Raw genomic sequence first — 25,597 nt, forward strand, 5'->3', positions numbered from 1 at the left:
CTAAAAAGTATTATCTATAAAAATTAAAACTGTATTTCTTATGAGTTACTTTTCTCTTTTGATTGTTTCCTTTTTCACGCATTCCGTGTCATATATAGAACATCATTAATAACCATGTACGATCGTCCTGTGAATGTGTGGGATGTGTTGTTGACAAGAATATACATCTTAGTCATTTAAAATGTGTAGTTCCAGTTTTATAAAACAATTGTATTTGGAATTGATTTTATTTCTTTTGCACTCCTGTGATAATCTCCACCTTGTATTCTTTTAAATATTATTTGATTCCATTTGTTTATCTTCTAGCTTTTTTAGTTAATGTGCATGTATTCATTACTGCTTTTTTTATGATTTAGCACGCTCATATTATTTATTCATGTGGAGTTACTACCAGCATTTTATAGTTTCTTTTTTTTTAAAGATTTATTTATTTATTTGAGAGAGAGAATGAGATAGAGAGAGAGCATGAGGGGGGGGGTCAGAGGGAGAAGCAGACCCCCCGCTGAACAGGGAGCCCGATGCGGGACTCAATCCCAGGACTCCAGGATCATGACCTGAGCCGAAGGCAGTCGCTTAACCGACTGAGCCACCCAGGCGCCCAGCATTTTATAGTTTCTGATAAAGGAAATAATTTGTGGTACTGAGTTCTTCAATATGTTTAGCATACATTTATACAGAGAGATCTTATAATTCGCATCTCCACTTTTACTGTTAAACCATTACTCAACTCTAATTTTATTTGTACTATTTATTTTATTATCTTGGGGAGGATTCTAGAGGTATGTCTGAAATTGTTTTCCTCATAAAAAGAGTCTCATATTTACTCATCCATTTATTTATAGATTCTACTCTTTACAAATATTGCATCTTTGTAATTATAGTTTTATTTACTCACTTGAGGTAAATTATTAACTCATTTTCCATTTTGTCTTATTTAATAATGCTACGAATTTGCTTTTTACTACAGTTTTGGAAGCATCCAATGACTGTTATGAGTGGTAGTCTATTTTTTTGTTTTTAAGATAATGCTATTTATCATTTCTTTCTTGATCTGATAGATATTTAAAATAGTAAGTAAATTTTCTAAATAGGTTGATTTAATTTTTTTTCACCCATGTAATTTTTTTTTTTAATTTGGGGGATGGAGTTCTTTTTTTTTTTTATGGCTTAGAATATAATTCCTTTTCTCCTCTTTAATTTCTCAATAGAGGCCTGAAAAGGAAGTATATTTTTTTATTAGCAGGGTAATAGCATTTGGAATTGAGTAGCTTTTCAGTTATACCTAATGGCACTGTAGTAAGCCTAACAGGGCTAAATGATTAGCAATTAAGTGGTTTGGCTGGGCATTTGGCATACCATGATGGCTTTATTTCTTTTTCTCCCTCTCAAATTGTATTTCTCTTTAGTTTCAGATACAAATACTGTTAGTAGTGGTTAGCAGGATATTTGTGTTGTAGCATTCATACACACCTGTATTTTGTGGGAAGCCATAGTCACACGTGGAAGTCCCCTAATCTCTAGAGGTCCCTTAAATAGCTAAACGACCTCAACTACCCTCATAAGCACCACTCCCACCCAGTGGCCATTCTCATAATTACAAGCAGAAGTGCTCCATGAAAATCAACGTTTGTAGGTTTCAGGTATTTCAAATGTAACCTGATTCCTAAATGGAAAGAATCGCAATAACATATCAGGAAAATATCTCACTACGATAGGACGGTAGTTACTTAAGCCTGTCACATTACATTAGATGGAAGTACACTCTAACATTTAAATTCCAGAACATGATTTGTTTCATTGTTTGCTTGTTTGTTTTTCCCTACGGGGCTGAGGGAGGTAAAATCCGTGCCATATATTTTACATAGACAATAAAACACCCAGGAGAAACGCAAATATGTGCATTAGGAATTCTCAAAATAACCTCTTTTGTTTTTGTTTTTAGATTATTCATCTAATTTTCAGCAAACTTCTCTGTCCAGTGTTTCCTGATCACCAGGTTATGTTTGATAACATGACACATTCAGCAATGCATATGACAGCTGACATGGCTTCATTACGTGGATCTCATGTGGAAAATCATGGAGGGGAATGGCAGACTTTATAACTGTGCAAGAGCGATGACAAAAATAATTTAAAAATCCCATGTGCAAAACTGATAGTGATGTTATGATGACATCAATCTGAGGACAATTTAAAATATATATATATTTTTTTGCTTTTTAGGAAGGGCTTTGGGTGCAATTAGAACAGAGATGTAATCGCAGAAGTAGCTCAAGCATTTATTCCTAATCTGTATAATCAGCTCAACAACATACAAATCCAGTTTTATCCTTCCCCTTGGCCTCCTATCGTCTCACTACCAATAACTGCTAACTTTTCAACCAAAAACATCAGCCATAATGCTTATAGGAATAAAATCGTCCAGTATTTCAATCTCTCCTATGATTCCAAAATTACCAGGCTTGCATTGCAAGGCCCTCCAACATAAGAAAGGCGGGGGGGAAGGCTTGCCAAGTTAAAGCTTTACTTATTCGCTAAAAGAGCAAATTCTCATCTGACCTGTGGCCTGTCTTCAGTATTTTCCTCAAAAGAAGCAGAATAACCTGCCCCAATTATATGTTTACTATCTGGATAAAGGTAAGAATTTGAGGTATCACCCATGGCGGAATTATGGTCTTGAAATGGAAAGATTGAAACACAAACAATTTTTTTTCATTGTTTTGAATGTTATGCCAAAAAGGGTAGTGGGCTTTAAATATTCTTTGGTTTTGTTGTGTTTTCTTTAGGTTTTTTGTTTTGTTTTGTTTTTTTCCTGTAGTAGGGGAAATTTAGTGTGGAGCTAAGCAAAGACAAAAATGAGACAAGACACGTGCCCGAAGGATCATGTTTTCAATGGGAAGCAACAGGGAGCAACAGAAATAAGGGGGAAAGGCCTGAAATGGTGCATCAAGGAGAGACATGGATAGAGTGGGTCCCATGGGGGAGGCTACCCTTGCCCAGCCACCCGCTTCCAAGTTGTTCTCAAAACCACCCAGATCCCAGCTATAACAAAATGTTCTAAATAAAGATATTCACTTAGCCATATAACTACAGAAAATGAGAGCCATCACAGTAGCTGTTTTATGGGAGCATTTCATAGCATCAAAGGGTGATAAAATTTTTGATGGATGCAGATATGCACACATATACAAATGAATAAAGCATTAACTAAAACTAAGAAGCTGCCACTGGCATTGTTAGCTCATGGCGTTCCTCCTTAGAAACCTGAGGAGGAGGTCACTTTCAGGCTGCGGGCCCGGGAATTAGAGAGAAGGCAAGCCCTCTTCCCACCCAGGCCACCTCACTGGGATGTGGCAGGGTGTCTAGTTCATGGACCAAGAGCAGCTTCGCCAGGCCCAGTGTGGGCAGTGGGAAGCATGCCATACACCCAAATTTAAATGCATTAAAGGCTGCATTACAGGAAGGAAAGCAGAACTCTCTGGTGTATTCTGGCTTTTTCCTTGGGAAGGCAGGGGGGTAGCATCTTCAAGGACTTAGCCAGACCCAGGAGGCCACCCACACCCGCCCCACCTAAACTCCCATTGAGAAATTGGTCCAAAGTGCTCTGCATCATCACTGTCATCATCATCACTGGTTCTCTCCAAATTCTCACATTTCAGAAATCTGAAAACTATAAGTAAAACAGAAGATGTGGTATATATATACAATGGAATATTATGCAGCCATCAAAAGGAATGAGATCTTGCCATTTGCAACGACGTGGATGGAACTGGAGGGTATTATGCTGAGAGAAATAAGTCAATCAGAGAAAGACATGTATCATATGACCTCAGTGATATGAGGAATTCTTAATCTCAGGAAACAAACTCAGGGTTGCTGGAGTGGTGGGGGGTGGGAGGGGTGGGGTGGCTGGGTGATAGACACTGGGGAGGGTATGTACTCTGGTAAGCACTGCGAATTGTGCAAGACTGTTGAATCTCAGATCTGTACCTCTGAAACAAATAATGCAATATATGTTAAGAAAAAAAAAAGAAGAAGAAGAAGGTAGCGGGAGGGGAAGAATGAAGTGGGGGAAATCGGAGGGGTAGACGAACCATGAGAGACGATGGACTCTGAAAAACAAACAGGGTTCTAGAGGGGAGGGGGGTGGGAGGATGGGTTAGCCTGGTGGTGGGTATTGAGGAGGGCACATTCTGCATGGAGCACTGGGTGTTATGCACAAACAATGAATCATGGAACACTTCATCTAGAACTAATGATGTAATGTATGGGGATTAACATACGAATAAAAAAAATTAAAAAAATAAAAAAAAATAGATGAAGGAGCACATAGCAACAATTTCTCAAGGAGCTTTATCTCTTCTCTCCTTCAGTGGACGTACTGAAGTCTTTCAAATAATTTGGTATGAGCAGTAGGTAGTACGGCTGGGGACCCGGACAACATATCAGGCACAATTTTCCTTTAAAATATGAAAGGTTCAAGGGGGGGAAAAATAGCACTACAGACGTGAGTCAGGAGCGCACAGGGAAAGGAGGAGAAGGCTGGCATCCCTCCGCCCCTGCCGCTCCGTTCCCTTAAACACGGCGCTGTCCTGAAGAGCCCTCTCCTCTCGGTGTCCCTTGCTGCCGCCCTCCCCCTGGTCCCATGAATGAAAACAAATTGTTTTCGGCTACAATACCATGGGGCTCCGCTTTGACCTGCGTGGTACAGTCTCTCTGTGCGCCTTGAATTTTTACATACAGCTGCATAAAGCAATTTTCATGTAAATTTCTAGGTAAATCAGCCTGCCATTGGTCTATTACATGGACACATACACAGAAACCATTAAGTTTGACAGAAGATTAGAAGTTGCCCTTGTTTCTTGGGATGCCTCCCCCCAACCAGCGCCTTTGACGGTGTCTGAATTAGAAAAGCAGGAGTGGGAAACGTGCTGCAGCTGTGCACACAGGAGCCCCACAAGACCAGGGCGCTCATCTTTGCCCCGTACATCCCCGAGGCTTGGAGGCAATGCGATCAGAAAGAGCCTCTCTAGGAAAGAAAGAAAACTTGATATGAAAATCAACCTTCAAATGAGCAGAAGGAGTCAGGTAATTCTCTTGCCCTGCTGGGGAACGACTAGGCCGCCTCCATCCCCTGACTTCTTCCCGAAGATGCACCAGATGCAAGCAAACAGGCCCTAAGGCCTTCAGAGGCCCCACCACTCCCATTGGTGCGGCCAGGCTGGCTCAATTAGCTCACAGCAGGTGGAGAAGCTTCCAGGGTCAGAGGAGCACATCGGTTCTTCAGAGACACTTTGGCCTGGGGAGCTGGGAGCCGGGGCCCTCCCGGCCCAGCCAGCACCAGGAGTGAGGCAGCCGACCCAGCCATCTGGCGGCAGTCTATCCAGGCCCTCCATCTAAATCTGTCCCTGCCCAAAGGAGGCACATTTCTTGAACATGGTCTTTTAAGGCCGCAGCATCCACAGAGCACAAAGGGAAAGATGTCACCAAAACCTGGCCCAGGATGTTTGTTTATGCAATCTTTAAATAATTCCTCTTTATCTCTATTGAGCCCATCACAGCGTGTCACAAATAAATGTGTCGCCTTGGCCTATTGTTTGCAGCTCAGGATTGTCGAGCGAGAAGAAAATATTACAGAGACTGAGGGAGATACACGCAGGAGTGTGACCTTTAACTGCACTACCTATAACCAATCTCATCAAATTAAAGCACTGTATATTTTCCTTAATAATCTCTGATTAGGCTGGGGCTATGAGTGGACACGAACACCCGCCATTGCTATGCAGCGGGATGTCTGCTTAGCACCAGCAAAGCGTTTGGGAATAAGTGAGCAAAATGCTTTAATTTGATAGGGTTAGAATCCTGCAGGCTCTGGGGTGAAAGGTCCCCAACAGCTCCGCTCACACTGAATATGCAGAAATAAAAAAGTAAATTGCTTACATCTGCTGCAGGCGGCAGGGAAAATGATCTGATTGGACGGTCCGAGGGCTCTCCATCTCTTTTGGGTTAGAGAGAGGGTTTCAGAGCATCAAAAGCTTGTAATTGGAGTAATTCTGAATTAATGGACACACACACACACACACACACACACAACATTTTGAGACAGCTGTTTGCAGAAGCCTGCCTGTTTAGGAATGCTTACAGATTGCAAAGAAGCAACTTTAAAAATAATATTTTAACCCCCCCTACCCCCAGTGAATCCTAACTACCGGTTTGAATTTGACAACAGGTAACAAGTATAACGCTCTTATCTGGCTCGTCCTTCTGCCACGGAGCCTGGGTGCTATCAGACCTACATATCTACTTGCCCACTTTGTACATCTTCCTGAAATATGTGTGTACTTCGATTCTCCTTCATGCATAAAAAGATGACTGGAAAAGGAGCTTCACCGGGATTCTTCGAAGTTGACATAGAAAGCTCAGGTTTTGCCTTGCTGTGTGATGTGGGATTTAATCTGCGTATTTGATCAATAAGAATCAAAGGCAGAACTCAAGGTCTTTAGGGCACGAGCCGGTTCAGATTCATGCAGGATGTCAGGAGGCGGCCTGCCGTGTCACCTTGATGCGTTCACAGGACCCCGTTCGGGAACCTGCCTCACTGATCGCATTAGGCCTGGCTCGATCTGCTGCTTTTGTCTAGTGTTTTATGCCAACCAGGCCGAGGTTGCATTTGAACTTTGTTTTCATTTCATTTTATTTCATTTCATTTCATTAGCTTACACCAGCTTGCAAATCTGAGTAAGATCGCCTAGTCCCATTGTCAGCAGGCTCCCATCATGCGCTGCCTCTCGTGGTTGAGAGTAAGCCCCCCAAGGAGGGTGAGTTACCGAAACTGAACGGGCCGAGGGAATGCATCCTGGGAGGCCAACTTTCAAGAGCTATTTCTCAGCCAGGCATTGATCTGGGAAGGCAGCTTTGGCCAGACAAGCACTAAGGCTGAGATGGAGAGTCCCGAATGCGCTTAGATACACTTGCCTTAGAGGGACAGCTCCGAGCTCCTTGGAAATCTTAGTAGTGAACGGGGCTGATGTCCAAATGCAAAATTTGTTTCCATGTTCCCATTACTACCCAAAGCTATTTGAAATCATCTGAAGAGCCTACTGTTCCCTGCAAGCATCAGGTTGATAGGTTTTATAATGCCATAAACAAGCTGAAAAATAGCCTAGATAGCCAATTACTTGTATGTCTGCATGTGTAGGTATATAATATGCACTTCCCTGCGCACACATACACACACATGTCATTATTTTTTTTTTTTTAAGATTTTAATTTATTTATTTGACAGAGAGAGAGAGAGACAGTGAGAGAGGGAATACAAGCAGGGGGAGTGAGAGAGGGAGAAGCAGGCTTCCCGCGGACCAGGGAGCCCGATGTGGGGCTCGATCCCAGGACCCTGGGATCATGACCTGAGCCGAAGGCAGACGCTTAACGACTGAGCCACCCAGGCGCCCCAATGTCATTATTTTTTAATGTGAGCAAATCAGTAGATTCGACACTAAGCCACACAGAGAGAAGTCTGGGTCCGTTCCTCCCAGCAAATTCCGTGATACACGGAGACAATGAAGTCTTTTTAATTTCTCGATTTAGGCAGCATTACTTAGGGTGGGTGAGGAAGATGCCGTGACCTGGTTTCTTAGAAGAATCCTCTATGAGCAAGAGTCCCTTCCTCGGTAAAGCTCTGCCTCTACCAAATGGTTCCGCTTTGGTCTCTATCATCCTGAAATCTCCTTTGTCTGCCGCACACTGCCACAGTCTATTGGAAGGTATTTGTCAACAATTATATGTCTATTAAGGAGTAGTCAATCAGTGTGGGCCCAAACAGCCAGGCCTCCAGGGTCTAGCTATTGATAGGAAACTGTCAATACCCCATCCAGTCCTTTTCTCCATAAAACATGCAGCCGCCTCGCCCAAGTCAGTGTCAGCAAAACCTCCCAGGACTACTTCACTTGCCAGGTTCTCATTCCTCCACTTTCTAAACTAAGATTTCGTTTGAACGAATCAAAGCCCTTTAAAAAAAATCTGAATAAAAGATACCTATTAAGACGCTGTTGCAACCAGGTTTGGCGGGGGGCGGGGGGGGTGGCGCTGATTTTGAATATAATTAAGAACATTATGGAAGGACTGTGCATGTAGGGGGCTGCAATTACTCTTGAAAATTATAAAACCGGAAGGGAATTAATAAGGGATCCTTTAAATTAGCTTGACAGTAATTAATATCTATAAATACTTTCCATTCCACCAACACAAAGTTTAGAGTTATTTACCTAATTTAGGACAAAGGTCATGGTACCAGCCAATATATATTTTATGCATATTCAATTTACAAATCCTACTGCGGATTTTGTAATTATTATCAGAAAGGGTTTGTCTTCTCTTGAAAGAAGAAAGACTGGGAGTTCCATGTGAATGTTTCAAACTGAAGAACCACCCCCCCTCCAGCAAAAACCACAGTGTGGGGGTGGGAGAGGGGAGAAGAAAAGACAGAAAGAAAAGAAACGCTAAGGAAGGCTGTATCCTTTGAACTGGCAACCTTCCTGCATCACAGAATACACGAGTTGTCCTACAACAAAAGACTGCATGAAACCCTCTCCACAAAGGCCCCAGACACCCCCACAATATTTAAAGCACATGTAATATTTAGAGTCTCTGCACCACATAAGATTCACTTTTAAGATCTCTTACAGCCAAAGTTGGTTAAACTTACAAAAGCCAACATTTTCTCCCTTCGTTCGAATGTTTCCTTGCAATTCTCCGACTCTTTGATCGGATGCAGAAATTAACATCATGCGGGCCTGATGACGGCTCAGGGTTCAGGTAATAGGCAAATGAATTCAGACCTAATGCATGATTAGACTTGCCCCTCTAAATCCAGCCTTCTTTCATTCTATCCCATCTATTGTCACTGAAACCAAAGAATTCAGATATTGGGATAGAGCAAAGAAGGTCAAAAAGGAATCCAGATGTCCAGAGAAAGTTTTTTTGGGTTAGTGGAAAAATACAGAATAAAAATTGTTACGTGCGGATGAACCAAGATATCTCAGGTATCAGGTAGAAGGAGTTTCTGTCCATCCTATTTCTTCTTCCCCGAGTCAAAACAGAGTTGCTCAGAGGTACACTGATCAAATTACCTATCTCCAGGCTAACGAGTGTTCTCCATAACCCAAGAACCCTGGGATCTGTTTTGCATTTTATGACCACAAACTAATGGCTTTTAATGCATATTTAGTTTTACAGGTACTGTTGATGTTCAAATCCATTTATAGATATTCAAATTTCATCTGCCATATAGATTTAAAGGAGCCCTGTGGTTCATTTTAGATGCTCGCTCAGGAAAATTATAGATGGCCTTAAAATGTTCCAAGAGTATAAATAGTGAAATGGACCAGGTCAGGAACCCACATACTAAGAGGTCCCTTAGTCCTTACTTCCACAGCAGACAGTCATCTTTGCAAGGGGCAGCTGATCTCCTCTTTTGAAAGCTCCATTATGTGTATTTACAAAATAAACAATGCATGCAAGTTCATGATTGTCATCATTAATAATATGCATTATAGCAAGCCGTTAAATAAATATACGTGCTATAGATGTCTGCCAGACCATCACGCCTTTTTTTTTTCCTACATCAGATCCAAGGCATTGTCTTTGTTGTATTAAAAAGAAAAAAAAAAAATCACTCTTCATGAGGCAGCAGCAACAACAAAAAGAAATCATTATTTAAAATAACTCACCAATGTTCAGATGCTCCGATTTTAAATCAGATAAGTCAGCAAGTGCACAGTTGGGGCAAGAACTTGGTCTCATTGGACTCAGGTTTGCAAGGCACAAACACTAACCGGGATACAAAATGTTCTCAATGCTTCAATAATTAACTATCTCTCATAGGAAAAGACAAACAAATAAACAAACAAATAACATGATCTCTTATGAGTTCAAACCGAACAAGTTGTTTGGTGTGAAAGGCTTCTATGCTGATTCTCTCTAAAAAATTTATTGTGTGAGCATGGGAATAGTTGCTCACTGACAAATTCTTTCAAATCAAGATATGTTTACAGAATGCTAGGATTGAACCTTGAAGAATTTGAACTGGACAACCTAGAGACCTGTGTGTAACTGCACACAGATCTTAGCAAGATCCTTTGGTGGAAACAAGTCTCTAAGATTTTTTAAATTACATGTTTCTTTAAAGTATATATTACTCCAGCCTCTCATTAACTAATACTCAATTCAAGAAACAGAAAGAAAAAAAAAAATGCACTACCTTAAAGCAATAGCCTGACTATTTGGTGAAGAATTATATTTTAAAAAACTAGTGCTTGGAAGAAAGAGCTTCAGTTTTACTTAGTTAAATTTTTAATGCACTCAGAAACATGGAAGGAGGAAAAATATGCAACGCATTCTTTGAACATTGTATCTATACATAGAGGAGGAATATACATTTCATTGGAAAAGAATATTAGCATTATTTGCTAAAATAAAAGAGAACATTTAGTCTCCTCTGATTTTCTCCTTTAAAAGGGCAACATAAAGGCTTTATAGGGAGAATGCATAGGTGACCATTAATTATGATTATTTTATTGGCCAAAAAGAAACATTTTGACAATGCTGTGTCTAAGTGCATGTTACTTTCTTTTTACCTAGAGACTTTTGTTGAGAGAGTTCTAACAGAACTTTTTAGACCTTTATTTCTTAAGTCTCTGTCAAGTTTCGATCAGCAGGAGAGCAAACACGATGATAGCAAGGCTCATTCGGAAAGGCAAGGGATCTGGCAAAGGTCACACAGCCTTCCTGTGATGGGGTGCTCAACCTCCCAGCTTCCATTTACCTCCCAGAGACATACATTTTTTGCTCGTGTTTCCCATCAATTAAAAGAAAAACGAGAAAGAGAAAGAGGAAGGAGACAGGAGAGAGAATGAATCAGAAAGAGCATAAATGAGCTGATCAGATGGGAAGCCTGGGCTAAAATTAATTTCTTGCTTGGTTTTTGTCTAGAAGAGTAATCTTAAAAAATGCCTGGCTAAGACTCTATCGGGGGCTCTCTCTACTTTGGAATTCGCTCTCACAGTCGTGGAGTCCCAAAATGTTAGCAAATTAAAACAAATTGTCTCTCTGGAAGCCCCGGGATGTCTCACTGCTTCGAATTGAAGAGGGTTAAGGGAGCCCACGTGTGCTTTTGTGAGTAACTGCTCTCCACTTGCAACTTTTTTTTATATGGAACAAGCCTAGAATATGTAAAACTGACACATAGTGGAAATTCATTTCTCAGAGGTAAATGGTTATAAGGTGTTATAAGGTGTTGCTGTGTTAGATACTTAGGAACCCGACAGGCATGAATGTCACGCTATGCTTTTTGAAAAACCAAAACAAACAAACAAAAAAAAAAAGAAGAAGAAGAAGAAAAAAGGAGGAGAAGGTTGAAATGACATTTTTTTTTCCTGTTTCCAAATTAAAGACCAATATGCTTTATTTCCCACATGTTTTGGACATATATCTATTTCCAAAGGGTATTTCTCTAGCCTTGCATGTCTAAATATACAGGCTCTTCTCTCTTACAAAGCTCCTGAAGGTATCCAGAGGGGGAGCAATCACTTATAAATGGAAATCTCCCAAGCTGAGCATTCCCTGGCAAAATGTATTTTTTCAAAGTGCTGGGAAAACAACTTCGTTGCAGGGCGTTTTTAAAGAACACATACTTTTATTTCAAAATGCAGAGATCTCTAACTACAAAAAACATGCTTGTCTAAGGAAGAAATTAAGATTTTTCAATAACTTGCTTTGTTGAAACATTTTCCATTCAATTCAGTAAGCTAAGGTATTTTTTAAGTTTTACATAAATTTAGGATATCATTAGATTTTGGAATTATTTAAAAACAAACCAGACCTCTCATTCTTTTATTTACACACACACACACACACACACACACACTTCCTACCATGAATTATTAGAGAGACCAATAAATAAACATTGTGGTATTGCTGGCGTAAAATAAAAGTATTTGCTAATTATTCCTGTCTATTTAATTAGAAAGTATTATTTCCTGTTTTTCAAATCAGCGATTTCTCTCCGAACAATGGATTAGGACACACCTTCAAATAATAATTAGAAAAAAAAAAAAATCGACTTCCAGAATATTTAAGGGTGAAATTCCAGATGCTACTGGCAAATCTATGGTATCCTACTGCCATCTACTGACCATTGTTCAAATGTAATGATTTAAAGGTACATTTTATTATACTTTAAATTTAAAGGTTTAAATTTATAGAATTAAAGAATTTTAGGACCAAAACACTTTCAAAGTTCTACTGGAATGACTCATTACTTTGAAGGTTACTCCAGATGCCTGAAACGACATCACTACTCTGAGCTAAACTCTGTGTACCGGTAATTATCCCTTCCTGGGCTTGGCTTTGCCTTCTGTGCCTCTCATGAGAATGTCGATTCCCTCTCTAGCCCTTCAGAGTTCTGAGGGAAGGATTCAAGCGCTGTCTATTCCTCACCACCCACCACCCAACATACACATGCACCCCTGGTCTCTCTTCCAAACTAAGCAGACTTCTTTCCTTTTGTCGACTTCACATCTGCCATGATTTCAATGCCTCTTGCAAGTCAGATGACTGTCCCCTGAACACAGTTCCCTTCAATCACTCTTCTCTTTGAATGTTGAATCTAAAAGAAAGCACTTTGCAGAATAGGTTTTTCACCTCCCTTGCTCTGCATGTTCTACCTTTGTCAATATCGCCAAAGCTCATGGTAGGTATTTTGGCAGTCACAAATACCACATATGATTTGCACTCAAGAAATCTCTCAGTTCTTTTCTACCTGTGCTGTTTGTTGCTAAGCTATGCCCTCCTAATAGACTTATAAAGATTCCTGGGGCATTTTTTTGTTCTTTGGAGCTTTTTGAAACTAAGAAAATATTCTTGGGGCGCCTGGGTGGCTCAGTTGGTTAAGCGACTGCTTTCGGCTCAGGTCATGATCCTGGAGTCCCGGGATCGAGTCCCACGTCGGGCTCCCTGCTCAGCGGGGGGTCTGCTTCCCCCTCTGCCCTCTGCCCTCTTCCCTCTCGTGCTCTATGTCTCTCATTCTCTCTCTCTCTCAAATAAATAAATAAAATCTTTAAAAAAAAAAAAAGAAAATATTCTTATATTCAGTCCTTGGAGATATATTCTACTTAAAGATGGCCCATTGTTCCAGCCTGCCAAAGCATATTTGTACCCTAATTTTATCTTTTCCAATTTTGTAGTGATCATGTATTTGTTATCTAGCAATATTATTATTTAATTATCATACTTCCTACTGTTCCTCTCTAAACTACTTTTCTCTATCCCTGTAGACTTCTTCCACTTTGATCACAGACCTTAAGGAAGAGTTTCAAGGATAACATTTATGTGCTGAGCACATCGCCTAGCAGATCATAAAATCTCAACAAGAGATAGCTATTCTTGTAATTATTATTAATAAAAATAATTAGTACAGATGCATGATATAACTGTAATCTAAGATATAAATTGCCACGATGCAAATATCTGTTATAATAAGGAAGCCACTCTACCAATTACAGTTTCTATCTCGAAGCCCCTGTTTTTTCCTTTTCTGCTCTTCACAAGTTCCTCACAAATAGGTAAATGACCCGATCATCTTCTCCAGCAGGATACTCAGCTCATAGAGGATGATTCCTCAAATCCAGGAGCCTCTGCACCTCGGGACAACTGGGAATTCTTGCAGAACCCTTCCCATTTGCACACACCCTGGCTTCTGATTCTCCCCTAATACATCTTCCTATTGAGGGGAACACAATGTTCTCACTCAAAGAAAAGATGAAAGCAAACGAGAAGGGGAACAGCATCTAGCTTCTCCTTTTGCTCTGTGTTAATTGCTGGAGCCACCTGCCTCCCCTTGGATCCTATTCTTGCTCTAAGAGTAACCAGAGCATGACACGCAGGTCCCTGAGCCGTGCTGGTTTCAGGTCATTCTGGGACTGGCATAGACTGACACAGTTCTAGAATTCATCCCTGGCTTTCTGCTCTTTGGAACGACCCAGAATTAATATATTTAGGCCAGGGTTATTCCATTTTAATAGAGCTTTAATAGTATTGGGGTCTAATAACCCACTTTTTAACTCCTGAAAATTGGACTAAAATAGATAACACTCACTTAATCCACAGCATCTCTAAAAGATGAGGAGGAGATTCATGTCTCTCCCACTAGGAAAAAGAAAAATCAGACCATTCATCAAAATTTCAATTAAAAAAAAAAATACAGAGGGTTTTTTTTTTGTTAATATTGAAAACGATTCCATTTTAAAGATCCAGTGTTAGGTGAAAACCTGAAAAATGACCCCAGGAGTAAAACAACACCTTTTCTCCTGATAGATGTCATAGGAACTATATAAAACTTTTAACTTCTTGCTAAAACTGTCAGATTCTAGAATAACAAATTTTTATGGCAAAGTTAGAAAATATGGGAAGAACATAAATGAGCTCCATGGGTAGCTACATGATACAAAGACTTTCCTTGAGCATTTGTGGTTTGGGGTATACAGGGAGCCCCCAGAGAGCAGAACTCTCTTAGAACCATCCCCCCCCAACACACTCCTGATTTCTAGAAGGTTTTTAAATCTTTGGAGTCTCTGCCTAACCTCTGACTTCAACCGATCCAGAAAGCATGATCCCTGCAGACACAGGGGAGCCTGCCCACGGCAGTGCCGAAGTGTGAATGGACATGCAGATAGAGGGTTCTCGGCGTCCTGCTGTCAGCGCTACCTGATCCAGTCTCCTACCACTCATACAAACGCATTTAAACGTAATCATTATTGTTTGTTCCCCTTTGACCGCACTGCTACTTCTCCCGTCCTCCTTGTCGAAGCTTCTCCAAGTAGAGCTTCATCCTGTCTCCAGCCTCCGTCTCTGTCTCTCTGAAATTCTTTCACTGAAGTTTTATTTTTTAGGGACACCTGGGTGGCTCAGTCAGTTAAGCGGCTGCCTTTGGCTCAGGTCATGATCCCAGGGTCCTGGGATCGAGCCCCCTGTGGGGCTCCCTGCTCAATGGGGAGCCTGCTTCTCCCTCTGCTTGCTCCTCTCCCTGCTCATGCGCGTGTACTCTCTCTCTCAAATAAATAAATAAAATCTTTACAAAAAAGAAGACATTATCTATTGAACTATGTATTATTTCAATCTCCCCTCTTCCTTAAAACATAAGCTTAGTGGGGCGCCTGGGTGGCTCAGATGGTTAAACGTCTGCCTTCGGCTCGGGTCATGATCCCAGGGTCCTGGGATCGAGCCCCACATCGGGCTCCTGGCTCAGCGGGGAGTCTGCTTCTCCCTCTCCCTCTGCTTCTCCCACTGCTCATGCTCTCTCTCTATATATATAAATATCTCTGTGTCTCAAATGAATAAATAAAATCTTTAAAAAATAAAAATTTAAAAAAATTTAAAAAAACAAAACAAAAACATAAGCTTAGTGAGAGCAGGGCCTTTGTCCAGAGTGCTCTTTCCTTTATCTGTGGATAACATTTGCAACAACCAGAAGTTTCCTTGTATTTCTTTTCCACTTTTTTTTTCCCCCGAAGAAGTGGCAGGATGAAAGCATAGATATTATCACTGCCTCATGTGGACATCTAATAAAGAACTAATTTTTTCCTGAAATATTTACTAAACTAACCCTTTCTACACAATCAGCCATCAGGATCACCACACTGATTCTGGGGGAAAAAAGTAAGAAAATGCCATTTTGTCTACATTAATTACGTCAATTGTAGCTGAGATTGCTGACTTCTTCTGGCTTTAAAGTTCATCTTTCTATAGCTTAATTTGTAGGAGAAAAAAAAAAGATTGCTATGACACCATATTTAAAGTGTGAAAAACATTAACTTGAGTCCATAGGAATTCCAGTGGCGCAGAAAATAATTTTTAATAGCATGGCTTGAAATTAAAAGGAGATTCCAATGAACTCTGAAAACTGTGGGTGATTCTCTTATACGTAGGAGCCACTAGCTTGCTCTTCTTGCCTTCTTCTTGGTAGCAGACTTTCTCTTGCACAACCAAAGGCGAAGGACTCAGGAAAGGGATAAGTGTGCTGTCCACCCATCAGGTCTCCCGAATCTTCCTGCAGGACATGTTACACGTTACGCACAAAACACAGCTGCACATAGCTATGTCCTACGCACACGGCCAGCCACACCCAGGATCCCAAATATATACACATACACCAGACACAATGTCTATTTAAAAATCAGATTTATTTTGTTTGATTTTAACGAGCACAAAGAGAACTAATAAGCCAAAAAAAAAAAAAAAAAACAAGAATCCGCACACCCAGACACAGGCACACACATCTCTATACAGACTATGACTCAGCCAAAATTGTGGCTTTAATGTGGAAACCACAATTTGAGGGATATATTCGAAAAAAAGGAAGAGTTGAATTGTAATGGGATTATTTTCCTTCTGAAAGTGTCGAGTCCGGTGATCGGCACATGATTGTCCTCCCATGGATGATTTCCTCCCTTACTTTTCTTTCTCAAAAGCCAGTCTCTTTAGTTGACATAGGCAAGTATCATACTTTATACGTAGGATGAGAGATGATCTATCGGGGGCCCGGTATATTAAAATAAATAATAAATTTCAGAAAAACAATCTAAAATTGGGAACTTTCCAAAATAGAATCTCCCTGACATAGATCTTGCTGTTTATACCAGATGCCTTCAGTCCCAGGCACAAGAGAAAGGAATCACACAGAGCGGGAACAAGGCAATGCGCCGGTGGTGGGTCTCGGAGCATGGGTGGGACCCATTAAAACTTGTGGTCAAGTTCTCCCTTTTCACAGTGTCTGTGCATCCTTGGGTCACCTCTCTAAGCTTCACTTGTGACATCTGTGCTAAAACGGCAAAAATTAAACAAAATTTTGTGTGTGAAGCACTCAACACAAAGCCTGGCACGTTGTAAGTGCACAAACAATATTAACCATTACGATGTGTTAAAGTCAACGCCTTAGTTTTGAATCCTGTCACTGACTTGATGTCCTTATTTGTTTGTTTGTTTGTTTTTAAAGATTTTATTTATTTATTTGACAGAGAGAGACACAGCGAGAGAGGGAACACAAGCAGGAGGAGTGGGAGAGGGAGAAGCAGGCTTCCGGCTGAGCAGGGAGCCGGATGCGGGGCTCGATCCCAGGACCCTGGGACCATGACCTGAGCTGAAGGCAGACGCTTAATGACTGAGCCACCCGGGTGCTCCTTGATGTCCTTATTTGTTAGGTCAGTGTGAAGCTTGATGTACTTGAGTCCAGGGAACTGGCAAGAGGGGCAAAATTTAAATGCCACAAAGTGTGTAGAGATGTTACTTAGGTAGAAATTAGCAAAGATAAGATCAAGCTATTTGGAATTGAAGGTAGATATTTTAAAGCTGGTGCTGTGTGGTGTCCATTATTTTCATAAGTGGTCTGAGACTGTGTGTAAGGCCTGATCTCTCGTTTTACAGAGGAGAAAACTTGGGGATGGCTTGCTACTCATTCACCAGGACTCAGCTGCTAAGTCAGAGGTCAGTAATAAAGAAAGATGGAGACCATCTTGTTCAGGGCCCTGATTTTCAGTAACGAATAAATGAAACCCAAAGATCTAAAAATCCATCCATTTTGCTAATCTGTTGAATGTTTGAAAAATCTCACATGCTAAAGAAAGTTTGCTATTTTTCTTCTCAAAAAAATTAAACTCAATGTTAATGAAGCGTCAGGACATTTTCTAGAAAAACATTCAGACTCATAGGATGCTAATGGAAAGGTTATACCACAGCTTTTCCTAAAAGCAGTTTGGCAATATACTTCAAAGATCTCTAAAGTGTGCTTCGCCTGGAATCCTATAATTTTGTGACTGTGAATTTATACTAAAAAACAATCAAATGTACACTTTGTAGTCAAAGATCTTCACTATGGAATTAGTTACAATAATTTTAAAAATGGGAGATACCACATACATATCCAACAGGGGGGTATTTGTAGGACATCCTAATGAAATTCTCCATAGGCGGGCGCCTGGGTGGCTCAGTTGGTTAAGCGACTGCCTTCAGCTCAGGTCATGATCCTGGAGTCCCTAGATCGAGTCCCGCATCGGGCTCCCTGCTCGGCAGGGAGCCTGCTTCTCCCTCTGACCCTCCCCCCTCTCATGTGCTCTCTCTCTTTCATTCTCTCTGTCTCAAATAAATAAATAAAATATTTAAAAAAAAAATTTTTTTTGGAAGAAAGCCAACAGAATCCTCCAGTTAAAGTGATGGCCAAATTTTAAGAGCACCCTATGCTTTTCAATCCCTCTTCCTTCCTAGACTACAGCTGTCTTCAAGCAACCTATGAGTCATTAAAATGTGGCCCATGGATAAGCTTCCACATTTTGATAAATATATGTTGATAAAAGGCAGACGGAGAAATGAATACATTTCTTATGAAACTAAACCTCTCCAAATATGCTATCGTGTTTCCCTGTAATGCGGCATTTATGGTGGCTTGCTAATATACTTTTGATTAAGAACGATATTTGTATCATATATCATCCACTTAAAAGGAAAAAACAAGATCTGGCCCCAGAAGGCAAACCTATGTAGAGATCCGGGCCTCGGCTCACTGTGAGTTGGACGCGCAGTTCGTCAGCGCTGGGCGGGAGCCTGCAAAGCTCCAAAAGTTGAACCAAGCACAGAGCTTTCTTAAGACATTAGGAATCCCAACACCTCCAAATGAGTCACTGTGTCAGCCTAAGCAATCCCTGTGAAATCTCTCTCCAAATTACGAAGGTAAAGAAGTCTTTGATGTAAGAACGAAGTCAAACATAACCAAACATGTCTTAAATGTATAGATTTCCTGAGGCCTGAGGAGGGTGTGGGACTAAGAAGAGCAAGCAAAGAGTTTGTTTTTGTTTTTTTTTTTAAATGTAGCAGGATATTTAAACGAAATTTCAGCTAAAGCACTGAGATAATAGGTACCAATTTCCAAAACGATGTCTCAGCCTTGAGTACATTTTCAAAAAATAGCTAAAAACTGGTTACAAGACTATTTAACACCTTGCCTACAGGGTGTGTATAAAAGGACCTGGGGTGTTTCTGAATCTGACCAGCATGGGGTTGGTGGATACAACACGGGATGTCCAATTAACTTTGAATTTCAGATAAAGAAAATTTTTCAGTATAAGTGCATGGGACATACTTACACGCAATATTTTCCTTGTTTATCTGAAATTCAGCATCCATGGGCATCTTCATTGTTTTTCTTTCTCCCCCTCCCCTAAATTTGGCAACCCTTTGTCCACAGGGTTTTCAACAGCCCAACTCAGCTTAAATGCATGTGCCCTGTTGTCATAGGGCCAGGGTATACAGGCTGCTTTTCTGCTGACAGAACAAAGTACATAATACCATAAGGACACAAGCTAGCACCCCCAGAGTTTGTCTGGAGAATGAATGCTTGAGGGTTTCCTGTGGTTCCGACGTGAACCACACAGGAGAAAGAGCTAGCTACATTCCAGACGACGGTCTGTGGAAAGGGAACTTCGGCAGAAGGTAGCTGGAGGCTACAAAGGGGTCACAAAGGACCAGCTGGAACAGGGAAGCATTTGCCCCTTCAACAGAAGTTCAGGGTGACAGATGCTCAGAGATCCTTGTGTGTAAGAGCACACACACGGGCACAAGAGAGAGAAGGAGAGGGGAGAAGGGTGGGGAGAGCAGTATCAGAGTAGAAAAAGTTAGGTTTAGGGGCGCCTGTTTGGCTCAGTTGGTTGAGCGTCTGCCTTCGGCTTGGGTCATGATCCCGGGGTCCTGGGATCGAGCCCCGCATGGGGCTCCCTGCTCGGCGGGGAGTCTACTTCTCTCTCTCCCTCTGCTGCATGCTCACTCGCTCTCTCTCTCTCTGTCAAATAACTAAATAAAATCTTTAAAGAAAATAATAAATAAATAAATAAATAAATAAATAAATAAATAAATAAAAAGAAAAAGTTAGTTTTAAATAAATACGAAGATGGAGAGTACAGAGCTTGATCTCCACGACAACTCCAGTCAAGTAATAAGTTCCCTGCTCTGCTGTTCCCCTTAAATCTTTTCCTTGCTGGGGCTTCATAAACCATTCTGCGCATGGGGAGGAAGTATAGAAGCATTAGAAAGAGCGGATGGCGGCCAGCCCTCCTGTTCCTCTGACCAGCGGCCAGTCTGAAGTGAGACAGAGGAAGAAGAGGAGAGCAACTCGAAGAACAAAATATTTTCTTCTTTAAAAAAAATGTATTTATTTATCTGACAGAGAGAAAGAGTGAAAACAAGCACAAGCAGGGGGAGTGGCAGGCAGAGACAGAGAGAGAAGCAAACTCCCTGCTGAGCAGGGAGGCCGATGCGGGACTCAATCCCAGGACCCCGGGATCATGACCTGAGCCGAAGGCAGACGCTTAACCAGCTGAGCCACCCAGGCGCTCTCAAATATTTTCTTCTTATGAATAAGCCTAAACGTTGAAATAATTAAACTGAGGCAGTGTTTTGTGGCTCTGGTGAGGAGAATCTAATAGTGATGAGAAAAATCACAGGTGGACCCTAACCAGAGTGGATTTAAAGGTAAATGGAAGATAAAACTAAAGCTGCCTTTTGACTGCGCATGACGTCCAGAGGGAAAAATGGCTGCATAAATGTCAGATTGGTCATACCAACTTCTTCCCTATTAATATAACCATTTGTTTGCAGAATAAATTGCATTTTAATTCAGGGAGGGTTCCCACGTTAATCTATACCCAGGAATTTGAGAGGAAAGGAACCAAATGGTCTTTGGCCCCACACTGTGTAGGCTTTACATCAAATTATCCCCCCAACCACCCATTGAGTTAGCCGTGATTCCTAATTTATAGATGCAGAAACGGAGGTTCAGAGAAACCCAGCTGGTAAGAGGTGAAGCCCAGATTTAAGGCCAAGTGTGACCCTTTCAGGGCTCTGTCCACCAATCTTGCCAATGTCATATTCATCCACAAGAACAGACCACTGCAACCTGAGCAATGTGGTCCGTGTTCCCCTGCACCAGCGGGAAGGGCTCCATCTGCCCAACTTTCAGTAGTCATTGTTCAGGGAGACTGAGCCTCAGACATGCTACTATCTGGAAGAACTGTCCAGATCACCCAATCCATGAATTTGCTACACCCTTCCCCTCCCCGTCCCACAAGGGGGTCCATAAGATGTCACAGAGCACAGCAAACTGGGGTACAGAATCTGCCCTGAGCTGTGGTCCCTGACCTTTTAGGGAGGCAGAACAGAAGTGAAGCAGTGGCCAAGGACAAACTCTATCCCACTCACCTACTAACCAAAGGGTGTGTGGCGGTGGCCAAGGCCCAGATGCTGTGGGGGACTCAGGTTCCTTACCCAAGAAGGAAGCAGTCAGGCTCTGTGCTATCGAAGTCTCTTCCTATCCTCAGAGCACTAGAAAGATCCACTTCCATATCAATGGAAATAATCAAACCCAAGAGCCAACATGTAAGTCTTCTGATCTATCTGGTAGGAGAAGGGCCACGAACAGAAAGATTTTTTTAGATCCTTTCCTCAGGATTTCTCAGAAGTCAAGATAAACATTTTTTCTTTTTTTTTTTTCCCCTTTTCTTTTCTCTCTCTTTCTCTTTTTTTTTTTTTTTTTTTGGTTGCCAGACAATTTTTTAAATTTGAGAAATGCCAACATAGGGTTACAAAAATCGTGACAAATCTTAATTGTGAACATCTTAAAATTAAGTAAAACGATGAATGCTTTTGTCTCTGAACCTTCTCAATATATCTGTGGCTGTAAGTACTTGGAAATGGCCCCACAAGTGTGAAGTTGAATCCCTGTCTCAATGGGGGGGCCAACCTGCACTTACCCTGTGATGGGTCTTGCCCCCAAAGTCCTCTATAACACACACTAAAATATTTACATTATTTTACCGCTTTTCAAGATGAAAATGCCATCTGTCATTCAATGATTTCTCAATGTCCCAGCTGATATATTCCAAAGTTAAACCATCTGGATTGTTGATGGACACATTCTTTTTCATCCTTGGCCATGATTCCTCCAAGGGAGCCACAGAAGGCAAAGCATTTAGTTTTCAGTCCCTAATAAGACCTGACTTTCTCCGGATCCAGGAGTCATCAGCTAATAATCAGGGTGAACTCATAGTAATGGGTCAGAAAAAATTTATCTGTGTAACTCTGAGACCTGCCGAGAGGTCAAAGGAGTGGTAGGAATGATGACAGCGGCGGCTCTTATTGAATGTCTACAATGGACCCATCGTAGCAAGCATATGGTGGTTCAACACATGGACTTCAGAGTCAGACAGACCTGAGCTCAATTCTTACCTGCCAGGTATATGTAAATATTCCCATTTTACTAATAGCCTTTTGTCAGCCAAGAGCTACTGTCAAGGTTAAAGGTAACACGGCATGGTGCCTAGTGTCCTGAAAGTACTCAACAAGTATTTGTCACACTGTTTTGTCACTGAGAGTACTGGGTGGAAACAGAAGTGGTAGGAAGAGTAATGGTGATTTGAAAATACAAGAAAAATGATGACAGGCATTTGTTTTCCATCAGTTTATGTCTAAGGAGGCAGACAAGACTCACACACAAAAGAATTAGGGATAAAAGGGAGTCCCCAGAAAGACTCACAGTGGCAGAGAACATTTTGAAGAGAGGTGACAGCCAAAAAAGGGTGAGCAGAAATTGGACGAGCACAGAAAAGACAGGAAGTACGGTAAACACAGGACACAGCTGCATAAGCAGAGTCTAGACTGCTGGAAGGGGCCCAGGATGCCTGGCTGAGACAGCACTGTGGGAAATAAATTCATGAGCCAGGACCATCCTGCTCCTCAGTGCCAGTTTCAGAACCAGGAACTTGATGGCCAAGTCAGTGAGGGATCTTATTTGGCTGCCAGTGATAGCTACTATTTATTCATTTATTTGCTCATGCAACAGACGTGGGTCTCTAGAATGTGTCAGACCCTGTACTGACAGGGTCTTCACAGAGGCGATCAAATAAAAATGAGATCACGAGGACTGGCCCTAATCCAATAAGGCTGGTATCCTTATAGAAAGGAGACATTTGGACACAGAGAAATGCATAGAGGGAAGACAAAGTAAAAATACCTAGGGAGAAGATGACCCTCTACAAGCCAAGGAGAGAGACCTAGAATAGACCCCTCACCACCTCTCAACCTGGAACAGACCCCTCACTGCCTCTCAAAAGGAACCAAACGTGGGTGACACTTTGATCTTGAACTACCGCCTCCAGAGCCATGAGACACTAAATTTGCATTGTTTAAGCCACTCAGTTTGTGTTACTTTCTAACGGTAGCCCTAGAAAACGAATACAAATAGGAAGCTATATCCAAAAGACTTACTGAAGTGTACCTATTTTTTTTAATATTTTATTTATTTATTTATCAGAGAGAGAGAGAGAGCACAAGCGGAGTGAAGGGCAGAGAGAGAAGGAAACTCCCCGCTGAGCAGAGAGCCCGATGTGGGACTCGATCCCGGGACCGTGGGATCATGACCTGAGCTGAAAGCAGATGCTTAACCGACTGAGCCACCCAGGCGTCCTGAAGCGTACCTATTTTTAATTTTATTTAAGAAAGCTGTCATAGCTATGACATAGGCCCAATAATACTTGGATCTAACTTGTCTGTTGCAACTCCCTGCTTGCAATGTCTTCCTACTTCCTGTCTTCTCGGTGATCTCTTCTCTTCAAAGTCCAGTTCAGATATCACATGCTCTAGGAGACTTTCCCTGATGCCCCTACATCTCAGAAGGAAATCCCTCTTTCTGCTCTTCTGTCATACTCAGCTTCTATATGATATTTTTTGTTTATAAGTTTTCCTTCTCAACCAGATTAAAAAATTTCTGAGGTTAGAGTCTCTTTGTCAACTGTGTACCCCCAACACCAGGTACATACTAGGCCCTTAACAAAAGATGTGTTATAGACACATATCTATGAATGGATTGTTAGGGGGCACCATTACTGTAAGCCAAACATTATATCTAGATCTACATAAATTATAAAACAGTAATCAGAGCAAGATAAATAAGCACAGACTCTCTTAACAAGTCCCTGGAAAACAGAACTATATAGACACCATCTAAACCTTGACAGAAGTAGATAGAGAATATGGGAAAAGATGTGCATTCTCCAGGATAGACCATATGTTATGTCATAAACAGGCCTCTATAAATGTAAAGGAATTGAAATCGTATAAAGTATGGTCTCCAACCACAGTGGATGAAATTAGAAATCGATACCAGAAGGAAATTTCAGAAATTCTTAAATATTTGGAATTAAGCATCTCATCATTAAATAACCAACAGAGCAAAGAGAAAACCTCTAGGGGAATTAAAAAATAATTGGAGACAAATGACAATGTGAACACAATGTATAAAAACATATAGGACACAGTGAAAGCAGTGCTTACGAGGGTATTTATAGTTGTAAACACTTATATTTAAAAAGAAGGAAGACTGCAAATGAATAACCTAACTTTCCACCTTAAGAAACTAGAAAAAGAAGAGCAAACTAAACCAAAGCAAACATGAGAAAGGAAATATTATGATAGAGTGGATATAAATGAAGTAGCGAGTAGCAAAGCAGTAGAGAAAAGTCAATGATCAAAAGCTGGTTCTTTGGAAAGATAAACAGTATTGACAGACCTTTAGCTAGACTGGCCAAGAAAAAGGGAGAAGATTCAAATTACTAAAATTAGGAGTAAAAGAGGGGAGATAACCACCAACCTTACAGAAATAAAAGGGATTAGAAAGAAATACTATGAACTATGCTGTATTATGAACTATGAAATACTATGAACTATGCTATGAACTATAACTATACTATGTTATTATGCTAACACATTAGATAATTGAAATGAAGTAGACAAATTCCTAAAAAGACACAGACTACCAAAACTGACTCAACAAAACCCCAAAATATCTAAATAGACCAAAGCAAGTTAAAGATTAAATTAGCAATTTCTCAAGTTTCCAGAAGGAAAAGCTTAGGCCATACATATTTATTTATTTATTTACTTACTTACTTACTTACTTACTTACTTACTTACTTACTTACTTATTTAGAGAGAGTGTGTGCAAGTTGGGGGGGTGCAGAGGGAGAGGGAGAGAGAGAATCTTAAGCAGCGTGGAGCCCGACATTGAGGCTCCATCTTATTTTACAACCCTGAGATCATGACCTGAGCTGAAATCAAGAGTTGGAAGCTTAACTGACTGAGCCACCCAGATGCCTCTCAGCCATACATATTTAAAAAGAATTAATACCAATCCTTCACAAACTCTTCCGGAAAATGGAAGAGGAAGGATTACCTCCCAGTTCATTCTGTGAGGTTAGTCTTGCCTTGATTCCAAGACCAGCCAAAGACATCACAGGACCAACATTCCTTATGGATGTACACACAAAAATCCTCACAAAAATCCCAGTAAGTCAAATCCCAGCAATTACTATGACCACAAGTGGGATTATCTAAGGAAAGCAAAATAGGTTTAACATTAAAAAAATAAATCGGTGTAATACAACCTATTAATAAATAAAGACAAAACCACATGATCATCTCAATAAAATATTTGACAAAATCCACATGT

This window comes from Mirounga angustirostris, unplaced genomic scaffold, assembly GCF_029215605.1.
Source record: "Mirounga angustirostris isolate CCGP_5_RB_7025 unplaced genomic scaffold, mMirAng1.0.hap1 SCAF_9, whole genome shotgun sequence".
NCBI classification, from domain to species: Eukaryota; Metazoa; Chordata; class Mammalia; order Carnivora; family Phocidae; genus Mirounga; species Mirounga angustirostris.